Source organism: Pogonomyrmex barbatus, unplaced genomic scaffold (genome assembly GCF_055798465.1).
Source record: "Pogonomyrmex barbatus isolate J1 unplaced genomic scaffold, ASM5579846v1 scaffold24, whole genome shotgun sequence".
NCBI classification, from domain to species: Eukaryota; Metazoa; Arthropoda; class Insecta; order Hymenoptera; family Formicidae; genus Pogonomyrmex; species Pogonomyrmex barbatus.
In genome coordinates this window covers 1,124,858-1,138,631 of record NW_028297121.1, presented here as the reverse complement: position 1 = coordinate 1,138,631, position 13,774 = coordinate 1,124,858, and the positions used below count along the sequence as shown (strand labels likewise).

At 34.9% G+C, this 13,774-nt stretch overlaps 1 long non-coding RNA gene across 1 annotated transcript; it reads right to left on the bottom strand.

The window, feature by feature from the left end:
* Positions 1-1,077: 1,077 nt before the first annotated feature.
* On the bottom strand, positions 1,078-5,157 carry LOC112552956 (uncharacterized). Its single transcript, XR_016139664.1, has 4 exons — positions 2,635-5,157; positions 2,006-2,080; positions 1,631-1,707; positions 1,078-1,415 (listed from the first exon to the last, which is right to left on the bottom strand). It is a non-coding gene; the product is annotated as an uncharacterized LOC112552956 (long non-coding RNA).
* Between the last annotated feature and the right edge of the window lie 8,617 nt (positions 5,158-13,774).

Below are 13,774 nucleotides of genomic sequence, written 5' to 3'. Positions count from 1 at the left end.
GACACTCGACTCACCCCCCTCCCCATTGTTTAAAATAATATTAAGGGTCCCCAACCGATCAACCGTCGGAGCATCGACACGGCGATCCTTTCGCGATCCCACCATCGTAAAATCACGTCGAATATCAAACGAAGCAAAACGGAGATCACACGGCTTCATGTGCGCAGAGCGTGAATAAACACCGGTTAGGCCACCGCCGCCGGCCTCGCTGCCGACCGCGCCACCGAACATCTTCGCGGAATAATCGAGCGCGGTCGGCGAATTATCGCGAATATTCCGGCGAGAGCATCCCCCGGAACTACCCCGACCCGAATTCGACCAGTACCCGACTACTCCCGACCGACGGCCAACTCGGGTATATTAAGCGACTCCGGTGGATGATCGAGACCTATTACCGGCGAGACAGTAAGACATCTAGTACTGTTCTCGACACTTCCAGTCCTGTCCAACACAAAGCGATCTAGGATGCTTCCTATCGCGCCAGGAGCTTTTGGCCGATTGCTCCTTTCATCCACAGGGCACAAACTTTACCACAGATTGAGGAGCTTCTCAATCTGAGCTCTAAAAGCAAGCCCTTGTGCGCACCTTCCGCCGCTGACGGTCAAGAAGCAGGGAGCTTCCTGCATTCCAAAGACCACAGCACAAAACCTCAGACTGACAATATGCACAACGAAACGCACGAACAGTTGATCCATCATAGCAAGCGCGCCGAAGACCCCTCGCATCATCGCGCCCGCGCCGCGCCTACCGTGAACGCGCCGAATTCGCGGAACCGACCGCGAGCCGAATCTATTATTACGATTCCCGGAACTCGCGCCGCTTTTCTCGGAACCGAAGGCGAAATTCCGGGACAAATACTTGTAAATATTATACATGCCAAAATTCAATCAGTAAAAATGTAAATATATGAAGTTCAATCAGTAAAAATGAAATATATGAAGCGATAAATATAGATCTTTGTATATAGAATCAAAAGGCTCTCGATATTTTATTTTTCTTCGATAATCCTGACCATATCCGACCAACGCTATCCCGCGAAATACATCGAATCCGAAGAGCCGTAAGGAAGCGATCGCGTTTTAAACTTATACAATGTATAATATTCTATTATAAAAATAATACAAATAAACTTAATAAGATATATTATTTAATTTTATTGTATTTAAAGAATGTAATGCTTGCAAATGTAATATTGAAATTTGCATATTTATACTATTATCAGTGTTTAACAGTTCTTGTTCTTTTGTGGCATTATTTACATTTCTTTTCCTCACAACTTGTTAATTCTTGTAAGGGTGTTTTCCTTCTTATGTTAATTTTTGCGTCACATTTTATGTTGTATAATGTGCCTGATTTTTTATCAGACTGCACATGATCGTTTTCTTTATCAGACGTTGAATTATGACTGTCACTTTCTGAAAAGAAACGCAATTAATGTATTAATATTTAATAAGAAATATAGTATCTAATAAATATATAAAGATATATATATAAATATATATAATGCATATATAATATATATATATATATATATATATATATATATAATGCATATATATAATGCATAGATATAAATATATAAAATGCAAGATTTAAGGAGATTGTAAGGTTTAAAGTTATATTGACATACCTATCCAATGTAGTTCATTCTTCCAAATATTTTCATATCTGTCGCTGAAGAGATGTAAGAAATTGTTAAGATGTAGTCTACAAGAAATGAAAAGATTATGTATAAATATATATAAATATGAAAAGTAATATGTAATATTAAATTTGTAATACTAATGCAAGATGCTAAAAATACAAAAATTAATATAAAAATCTTTTTAACTTATTTAAAATTAATTTTATAAAATAAGGTAAAAGTTATTAACTTTTAATTTTATTACTTAATTTTTAATTAGTTATTGTTCAATCTTAATATATGTATGTTTAACTAATCTGTTACAAAATGTCTTTGAATTTCCATTATCTTATTATCTCAACTTTTGCTTTCAAAACTTACGATGCCCATTTATTTCGATTGTTTTCAAACATTTTAGCTTTAGTTCTTCATCAATTATCAATTTACCTAGATTATCTGTAAGTACAATATTTATTACTTATTTATTATAATATTTACAATATTTATTATTTATTACTATTATTTATTACTTAGCTTGTTTACATTTTTACCCATTAAGTTTTATTAAGTTTTTTTACTGGGTTTTATTCGGCTATTTTGAGGTTTTTTTATTTTTTAAATTTTATTGGAGTTTTGAAAATTTTGGAAAATAACGCGTCCATGTGGATACGTACATGCGAATATGTGTGAATTCGATAGCTTACGCATACGTTTCATCGATTGCAAAACAACGCCGCCCTTGAAGGGTGGCTGATAAGCATAATTATTTCTGCGTGATAACTATCGACAGGCTACCTGGCATTATCGATCGGATGATTTAGAATCGATCGTCGTGGATCGTCATGCGCGCTTCGCGTGTTCCGCGTCACGCACTCAGGCATGATTACTTGGCAATTTCGAACAAATTACGTTATTTACCGAAAATAATTACAATGTATGCTCACCACAAAAATAGTTTTATATTTGTGACCTGAAAATATGTATTACACTTTATAAATAAAAATACTCACTTTCTGTAGACAGAATCAAATATTGCCTTCAAAGATAAAGATATATTTCAACAAAGTTGCAACATTTCTTGTTTCATGATAAACTGCCTTGCTTTCCATTGTACCTTAATATGATTATGCTTTTGGACTAAATATATTTTTCCATCAATTTTAAGAATGCCAGAACATTGTGTTGATCAATGTATATTACATCGTAGAATATTTATATTACGAGAATCTTTGTTATAAGTGTAACCATCGTAAATAAATTACAGTACCAGGTTTCTTTCCACATATTTCTTCCATCTAGAGAATAATGAAAAAGAAAACATTAATACTAACAATGTGCCTTGAAAAAAATGAAATTAAAAGTTAGCAAGAATGATTTTAGGTCAAAATAATTAATAGTCTCAAAATGTCAAAGTATAAGCATTCTTTATATAAATTCTTAAACCATCACAAAATTCATTCATCGAACAAATTTTTTTTTAATCATTAATAATACGTAACAATTAGCTGCATTTGGAAGAGTTTAGTATTTATTATTATCTGTATATATGCGCGTATGCATGTGTGTAAAGAAGGCTTTAATATACAAAATATAAATATTTAGTCTTCAATGTATTTTCTAATGCAATTAATATAGTAATATAAATTAATTTTAATCTTGACAATTACTGAGCTATTATATAATCCCTGCAAACGTTGAGTATAAATGTCATACAACCATATATATAACACATGTCCTTACTGTATGTAAGCATTTATATTCGAAGTTTGCTAGGATCGATGTATTTTGAATAGAATTGTTAAATCTTATTACTTTAAGTCATTTCTTTTAATAGATACTTTAATAAAATTATATATGCATGCAAATCATCTTGAAAGATGATGTAATATGATGTAATATGTAAAAATTAATATTCTACTGCTATAAATTTTGTATACATAAATAGAATCTATATCACAGCGTACGATGTAAAATACTAAGTGACTGTGTAATATTATCATCAGCAATTTTTGTAAATTATTTAGGTCACATTTGCAGACAGTTTAACTACATGCTTATTATTATTATTATTATTATTATTATTATTATTAAATATTTCAAAAAGCAAATTACTGGCTAAATAAAATTTCTAAGAATTATGTACTATTTTATCCACAATTATATTCTTATAATTAGTGCAATGGTGAAAAGTGTTTCATCAATGTCAGAAGCGTCTATTTGGACGGTACTGATAAAAATTATAATCAGAAGCGTCTGTTCTGACAGTACTTGCAAAATGAATGTCAGAAGCGTCAGTTCTGGCAGTACTGGTTATTACAAATAAATTATATGTAAACAATCAGAGAGACAAGAAAAAAAATATCAATTGCATTCTCATGAGAATAAAGAAATCCATTCTATATTTCATATTACAATATGATTCGAATAATAAAAATCAGAAGCGTCTGTTTGACGTTACTGGCAAAAATGTATGCCCGGACGATACCGATTATTACTAATGCATTATTTGTAAACAATTGGAGAGATACCTAATACACACACCACACACATACACACACACACACACACACACACACACACACACACACACACACATCTTTTAAAATTACATATATAAATCCAATATGTAATGTACATATACGAGCGCGCGCGCGCGCGTGTGTGTGTGTGTGTGTGTGTGTGTGTGTGTGCGTGTGTGTAGTGGAAGAATATGCAATGTTATCGCAAAATCTAATAAAATTATATACTATGTAATTATATATTATGTTTGTACTAGATATTGTAGACAACTAGTTAATAGTAATAGTAAAAATAGTTCCATGTCTTTTTATAGCAAAGAGTCGCTTCATTACGTATGTGCAATATATACATGTTCTCTTGGAAAAAAATACATGTAGTGTCCTTCGTATCCTGGCCTATAAGGATATTGGACATAGCGAACGTCGTGAAGAATGACTACTGCATTGACAATACATGTATACAATATATACATGTGTTTTCATTTATTTAGTAAAATGATAAGGTAAAAATTAATATGAGTAAACGGAATTAGTCATGTCGATAATATAGACTTTTTAAATTGTCGATAATATCGACTTTTTAAATTATCGATCATTACCAATATTTCTTTAATTCCGTTTAGATGGCATTAACGGTCGGCCGTCGGAGTTCGTCCTTCGCTTTAGAATCCCCTTAAAAATAATTATTTGTTTCCAGATAACGATAGAACAAATTCATCAAATATACAAATGATAACACAGAACATTCAAACAAATATTGCTGATACAAAGAATAATTGTAATAAAATACAAGATAATTAGCCAGGTTTCCTATATTTAAAAGCAGTATTAAAAATATTTTAGACATAAGTGCTCATTAAGTATTTAGCTTCACTTGAAAAAAGATATTCAAGTAAAATTTAACATATACAATATTAATATTCTCTCTTTTTTTTTTTACAAATGAATCCACATATAAACTGCCCGAAGATGAATTGATATATGAAATAACCGAAGATGAATCGATATATGAAATATCCGAAGATGATTCATATTTAAATGATGACAATAATTCTACGGAAGACAATAATTCTATTTCATTCTGCACTGTAAACTGGAATCTGAAAGATAAGATTACTAAAGAAACATCTTCCACAGACACTTGTACGGTGTGTCTTAGCAACAAGCGCACACATGCCTTGCACTTCATACCTTGTGGTTATCTCGCCTATTGTTTTGAATGTATCGGACGCTTCGAAACCAATCAATGTCCAATATGTAAAGAAATATATGAAAACTGTATGAGAATCAGAAAACCATAATATCTACTTGGAAAACTATGAAATGTTCTTATCGTAGTAATGCTTTTGTCGTAATAATGCTTTTGTCGTAATAATGCTTGTCGTAACTACAGTGCATTGTAATTGCAAATAGTAGTACGAGAAGGTAGCATACAGCAAAGAAGTGTACCGACAAACATATTGTACCGTGATATACTGTGACATTTTTTTGCCTACTGCCCACATCTCGCTATAGATGTAAGGAATAACGATAATACAATATTTTTAACATATTGAATACTAATGGATCAATTGAAATATTCAATTGAAGTTTCATATTTACAAACATCATTTTTTCTTAAAAATTTTATTAAAAATATGTAAAAAAATATATGAAAACAGTGTAAAAATTAGAAAATCTTCACACTTATTTGGAAACAAAAGCTTTATATAAAAACAAATTATTAAGAGTTATAAATACGAAAACACTTTATATTACTTAACAAGAAAATTACTTTCTGATAGCGAATAAGATGTTTATGCAATGTTATTTTAAAAGATAATTTAATGACTATATAATTTGGTAACGTTCTCACAGACAAAGATAATTTATTTTCAATGTGATATCAAATCAATGTACCATCGTACTTGAATGATATTGCCAGAATGATGTATTAAGCGATTTATTCATGCGATTCTACTTAGTTATATAAAGTTTAATAACGTTGTGTTTTATTTTTTACTTCTTATATTTTAAGATAAGTTTGTAACTCGTTAAAGAAACACAGAAATTACAGTTCCTACAGTAATTGTAAGTTAGCACAATGATTATTTAACTTACGGAAATTTTACTATGTGCAAATGTATGTGATATTTTCACTCCTTTACTCATATTATTACATCTTAGTTTTATTACATTATAATACACTGTGATTTTAATTCATATTTTAGTAATACATTAATATAAACAATGTAAAAAGCTCTTACGGTAATTCTAAGTTAGTATATACGGTTTAGTCGATGTACAGAGATTTTACTTTGAGCAAATGTATGTAAAGCCAAATTTACTTTTACTTTCTTGTAGATCTGTTACGTTATAAGACGCGGTGGTTTTATTTCATAAATTTGTAATACGTATATATAATCATTGTTAAAAAAACTTTTACGATAATTGTAAGTTAGTATATTCAACAGTGAGTTGTCTCGCGATACCCTCATCTTCGAAAAATTTCTTGAATTCTTTGGAAGTGTATTCTTTCGCGTTGTCCGTTCTCAATCGTTTTATGACCCGATTTCTTTTTCTACGCGATTTTTTTAATTTTTTAATGCCGTTAAAACGTCTGATCGTTGTCGAAGCATTACCGTTTCCGTATAGCGCGAAAAATCATCTATAAATGTCGCGAAATATTTTGCACTGCCGAGATTTTATGCTCATTGGACTGCAAATGTCTGAATGTATGAGACCGAGTTTTTCTTTTTGACGATATTCAGAACTTTTGTACGGAAGTTGATGAATTTTACTTTTTGCATAAACTATATAAACCGCGCTTGTATTCTTTGAGTTTAAATTTAAACCTTTGACCATGTCATTCGTTTATAAATTTTTTAATTCGTTAAAATTAAGATGTCCATAGCGTTTGTGCCATTTTTCGAGATTTTCGGGATTTGTGTTTGTTTGTAATGTGCGATTATCTTCGATAATATCCACGATGTATAAATCGTTCCGTTTTTCAGCTACGTGAAATATTGCCGTTGACTCGGCACTTCGTTTGACAACCGCGCAATTTGCGTAAAAAAATTACTTTGAAGCCGTTTTTCGTTATTTGCGGAATCGATATTAAATTATTTTTCAGTTTGGACACAAAAATCACATTTGTTAGTTTCATCCGATTCGTCTTTTTATTATTTAGTTTAACGTCTAATGTGATTTCACCGACACCGCACGATTTCATCCACTGATCAGATGCAGTAAAAACTTTTGATTTCATACTTTTATCAAGTGCGCCGAATTTCTGTTTTTCATTTGACATGTATCTCGTAGCTGCATCCAAACCCAGAAATTCGATCTTTTTACTTCGACGTTGCACGCGATTGCCGTCATTGTGTCACCTGTCTTTTTCGCTTCACGTCTCTTCTTCACGTAGCAATCGGCGCTCAAAGAAGGGAGGGTGTGCGTCACGGCGGGGCCCGACCACGAACCAGTCATGAAAAACTCGTAATCATTTTACGAAAAAATACCACCTCAGCCAGGAATCGAACCTGGATTTCCTGCTTACCGGGCAGGCATCTTATCCTTTCGACTACCGAGGCATGTAATGATATTTATCGCAAATAACGTATTTAGAGTAACATGTCAATAATACAATGACACACACACACACACACACACACACACACACACACACACACACACACACATATATATATATATCACAATATATATACATGTATATGTATATCTTTCTCGAATCCCCACGACCGGTACTCCAGAGCGATGTTGGTCTCTCACTCGATGGATGCAGGTCGGACCGAGCGGCGACACCCTCCAACGCCATTGGCAAATATACAAATAATCCTCCTGGTGCGCCAGTGCTCCATCGCTTACGCTTGTTCGATCCCACTTCTCACTTCTCAGTCGCCAACGTCATCGAAGCTACACGGTTTCTCTCGTTGCAAAGTAGAGCCGGAAAAACCAATTATTCCCTCTGAGTGAAGCGCGGCGAAGTCGCATTTTTTTTCAAACAGGCGAAGAAAGAACCTTTATGTCCGATTTTTTCACATTCATAACACTTTTCACTGAATTCCGGTTGTTGTTTTAAGGTGTTCTTATTTTTATTCGCACGAGAATTAGTTTGTTTTGTCGCTTTCATGTACAATGCTTCGTCGCTGGCGTCATTTTTCTTTTCTTTGTCGAAACGTTCGTTTCTCTCCGTTTGTCGAGCTTCCTCTTCGAGCAATTTTATTTTGAGGTTACTAACGCTAGAGATTTCACGTGCCTCGATTGCCACTGTGAAGTTTTCGAATCTTTCGGGCAACGATCCGAGTAACATGATTGATAATAAATCGTCGGGAATATTAATTCCAGCCTCCGTTAATTGTTCGACTTTGCTCGTGAAATCGTTGAGGTATCTTGTCATTGGTATATCTGGATCTTTTTTCATCCTGTACAATTGTTTGTACAGCGTTGCTTTGCGAATGGGGTCTTTTGACGTAAATTCATTCGAGTTCCGTCAATGCGTTCAACGTCTCAGTTTTCTTGATATGATTAGCTGGCCGCGTGACTCATAATTATCGCTAACGCTTTCTGACCCTTCTTCGTCCATTCTGCGCGATTTGCTTCGGTTTTCACTTCATCACTGTTTGCATAGGACCACAGTTCATTACAGATGAGAACGCTTCTCATCTGAAGTTTCTATGACTCATAATTATCATCGTTGAGTTTTTCGATGCTTTGTGAATTATTCGACGCTGCCATATTTGTTCCCGCACGCAAACCGCACTCCTTTTTTTTGATCACTCTCGTTGAATCTTTCGATTTCCATTATTGATTACTGTTTCTTACATGAATGCATATCCTGGGTCCATAACCTATTAGGATACGATAGGGACGAAAATGAAGTTAATACTACGATATTAATTTGACAAAAAGGATATATTTGACGAGCGTACAGCATGAAACCTTTTTGTGTGACGACTCAACTGTAACTGACTTCTAGCGTGGCGTAGAATATATCATGATAATATATCACGAGATCTATTTGATATTCTCGAGTGCCCAAGAGAAGGCACTGTGTGTTCAATTTGCATCGATTTAACATTCTAACATAATTTATATCGATCTAACGAACATAAATATAAATGTTTATTTAATTTATTATAAATTATTTAGAATTAGTTGAATATAAAAAAGAAAAGTGAGGGAAGAGAAAGAGAGGGAGAGGAAGGAGCAGAAATAGCATGATTTTTAATGTCATGGAAAATGAGTTAAATCATTTATTACTTCTATTTCTAACTAAAATAATATATTTATAATTCAATTAAATTATTAACAATAATTTACCTCTTTTTGGCTTTAGTTAAGTCGATTAAATAAATTTTATAAAAATAGATTTATAGGTAAAAAGCATAAAATTATTTTTTTAATTAATTTATAATTTATATGTGTATATAATAATATATTATAGAATTAAAATATTTGATATACTTTTTTTTGTTGATTAAAGGAATATTTTTTTAGTTTTTTTAGATTGGGGATGTATTTTTAATGTATAAAATTATAAATAATATTTTATATTATTAGGAAAATATGTATTGTATATAAGTAAGTTAATTTTTTTTTATATCTCAGCTTTATTAAAAATAACATTAAGTTATTATATAAATATTATATTTAAATCTCTTAGAACCTTTCTATGGAGTTCAATATTTAAATTGAAATTAAATTGTAAGAATTACTTTAAGAGAAAAAGAGAAGATGAAAATTGATTATAAATAAGTAATGTTGTTTTGAAATAATAGATTTATTTATGTAGTAATTATTTTTATATAATAAATAAAGTATTTAAATTAAATAAATAGAGAAATGGATTATAAAAAAAAATTATTTTATTTTTTATTTTATATATAAATGATTTAATTTTGATTTTTGAATTATAATGATTTTGTAAATAGATATGATTTTAAAAAAGGATAAAATGGTTGATGAAAAATTAAAAAATTTAATAATTAGTTTTTTATATAACAGATACAAATTATAATAATTATAATATAGAAAATTTGATGAAGGCGGAAAATAAAAAAATAATTTTATTAAGTTGATAAAGTTAAATATAATAATTTATTTTATGTTGAAATTTAAGATATTCAAAGATAAAAAAAAAGGAAAATATTTTTACAGCATAATGGTATAATTTAAAAAGATAGCGAGGGTTAAATATAAATAAAGGTTGTAACGGAGCGCATCCTTCCGCTCCGTTCCTCCTCCGGATTTCCCCCGACCGACCATCCGTCGGGGACCGCCGAACATCAGGCGGAGTGCGGCAGTGGCCGCAAAGAGGCAGCAATGTCTCCTTTTTTAAAGACTTATACACGCGAACTCCGAAAGCGTCGGAGAATACCGCGAAAACACGTATGTTTTCGTGGTATTTCCCCGCACCGCGCCAAGCGTCGCGTCAACAAGCGCGAACGCCCCCCGCGCCGCGCCACGCACCGTACCACCGAGCGCGAAAGCGTCCCGCACCGCACCGACGCCGCGCCACGCAACCGAGCGAGCGTCCCGCATCGCGCCACGACCGCGTCCACAAGCGCGCAACCACCCCGCACCGCGCCGCTATCTTCCCTACGAATTCCTTCCCTACCCAAAAAACCAATCATCCCCCCGATCCTTTTTTTCCGCTCCTGGGGAGAGGGATGCTAACCCCGAGATCGACCAATCCGACCGATCCGACCGAAAATACCGAGGTCGATCTCGGATATAAAAAGGCATCGCTCTCCACAGAAACTCACTCACTCACTCTCCGTTTACTCCTGTTCCTAGATCGTCTCCGAGAGCTCGCCTCGAGGAAACGATCTTCCGAAACCGGCAGCAAGCCTGAGATTGTTGGGGCTCTCCCCAACGCGCCAAGTTCTCTTGGCCTGGCCGAAAGCCGTCTCCGTAGCTCGCACGGCAAGCCGAGAGTTGCTGGGGTCTCCCCAGCGCGTCGAGTTCGCTCGACCCGACTCTGCCGTTCCGAGATTTCACCGCCGAGTACCGGGGTTCTCCCCGATACTACCTCTCCGAGCACCAGGGTACACCCTGGTCGGCCGAGTACACTCGGCGCCGCCACCTTCTTCTCCGCACACAGCTGGGGCTCTCCCCGGCTGGCCGAGTACACTCGGCGTTCACGCAAACAGACGAGGGGCCCACCCCCCGTCAGCCGAGCACTCTCGGCAGGGAACGGGCACACCCGTTCTCCGATCTCAATGATCCGCCGACCTCGCGAAATATCCACCCTCGCGACAATACCCGCGACACGCGTGCACGTTTAAATCGCCGATTTAAAGGCCCGCGACTAACACGTGCGACACCGCCGCCGCCGCGCGCGCCCCGCGCCACCGAACTGCGCACCGCGATCAGTATCGCGCCGACCGCCCGAGCGATCTCTTATTTTGTATTTACACATTCTCCGCACGCCGATCGCCGCCTCGCTCGTCTACGGCCACGAACATTTAACGCGACGATTCGGTGCATTCCATCGCACCACTTTTAGCTAAATAAACATCGTTATTTATTATCAATCTCGCCTCACACTTTAATCTCGCCTTTCTGTCTCCAACGTCCTCGCTTCTCCCCCTGGTAACCGACTGACCGCTCTCCGCGCGGAAAAGCGAGACCGTTATAAGGTAAGTAATTTAATGATGAAAATAATTTAATTAGTTATTTTATTGGAAAATTAGGAATTCATTTGTGTTATTTTGATTGTTTTTAATAAAAGAAAATTTGTATTATAAGAAGAGTTTAATAATAATAAGTTTTTTAATTTTATAAATCATAATTATGATTAAATATAGATAAAATTAATTACGGAAAAAAGGGGCACAAAGAGAATTGGAAGTATTATAAATTAAGAAAAACCTGAAATAAATATATCTAATATATTATATATATAATATTGTTTTGTTATATTTAAATGCAATTTAAAAGTTATAAAATTAACTAATATCCTTTTAATATATATTAACAAATATATTATATATTAAATATCATATAACACCATGTGTTGTGTTATATAATATTATAAGTAAGGATTTTATTTTTATGAGAGATTTATTTTAATTAAATAATATCCGAGTAGAAATTCAACGAGTTTTTAGCCAGTAAATGGTCAAGAATTCTGGTTATTAGCTAGTTTCTGGCTAGTTTGATTGATCAAAAACTGATAAGTTTGGGCGACGCTTGCTTCGCCGATAAGTGGACAGTAAAATTAGTTAGTTTCTAACTGTTACGGCCGATGGACTTCACGATTCTTCTCTCTTTTCGGAGCGAATGGGCGAGCTCTGATACAGCATAAAAAAAATCATTCTGAATAAGTAAACTAAAACAATTTTTATGAGCTCAAGCTCCGTGGACGCCAGTCTGCCGAACACGTGAACTTCAGACTGTTGAGGGCTCGCTTTTCGAACTAATAAATAAACTATAAAACCTGATTGAATTGCAACTAAGCTAAAACAACAATTGACAGCCATATGTCGAACGCAAAGAAACCCTTAGTGCACTGGCAACGGAAAATAATAAATCGTCAGAGTAGGTATTAGGTGTACAAAAAAGTTCTGAGCTTTAGATTTCATACAACTGAAACAATTTAAATTTTATATATCTTCCCGCCCTTTTGCGGTTTTAAAGCGTTGACATTTGGCCTTCTAAAATGCCATACGGTTTGGCGTTTGATGCACATAACCTCAAAAATCAGTAGTTCACGATGGCAATAACAAAAGAGCATATTCGATTTTCCATCTACTTCGCGTTTCATCTGAAGAAAAATGCTGCTGAAATGCAATGATTTGTGCTGCATATGGAGAGAACGCTGTAAGTCATACTACATGTAAAAGATCGTATCAAAAATTTCGCCAAGGAGATTTCAGTCTTGAAGATGAACCGCGTGCTGGACGCCCTCAAAAGATTGAAACGGACGAATTACAAGCACTGCTGGATATAAACTCTGCGCAAACTGAAAAGGAGCTTGCAGAACAGCTTGGCATTACGCAGCAAACCATTTCCATACGTTTACATACGATGGGAAAGGTTCAGAAGGAAGGCAGATGGGTTCCGCATATAATTGTCCGAAGACAACAAAAATCATCGGCGTGACACTGCACTCACTTTGCTTTCAAAGTTCCGGAAAAAAGATTTTCTGCACAAAATCATTACAAGCGATAAAAAGTGGATTCTTAGGAATGATAACCCTAAACATAGAAAATCATGGGTTGACCCTGGTCAATCTTCGACATCGACGCCAAAGCCCAATATCCACGCCAAGAAGATTTTGCTCTGTATCTGGTAGGATTGGAAAGGTGTGTTGTATTACAAGTTGTTACAACCGAGTGAAACAATCATGGCAGACCGCTACTAACAACAATTGACCAATTTGAGCGATGCATTAGAAGAAAAGAGGCCATTTACTGGCCAAGGACGTAAAGTGATCTTGCTTCATGACAATGCTCGACCACATGTTGCGAAAGCGACTCAGGACTATATCTTTGCGTTAGGCTGGGAACTTCTCCCGCACGCGGCGTATAGCCCAGACATGGCGCCTTCCGATTACTACCTATTCCGGTCGCTGCAGCATCATTTGGCTGATACATATTTCGTGAGATTTGGAGAGATACGAAAATGC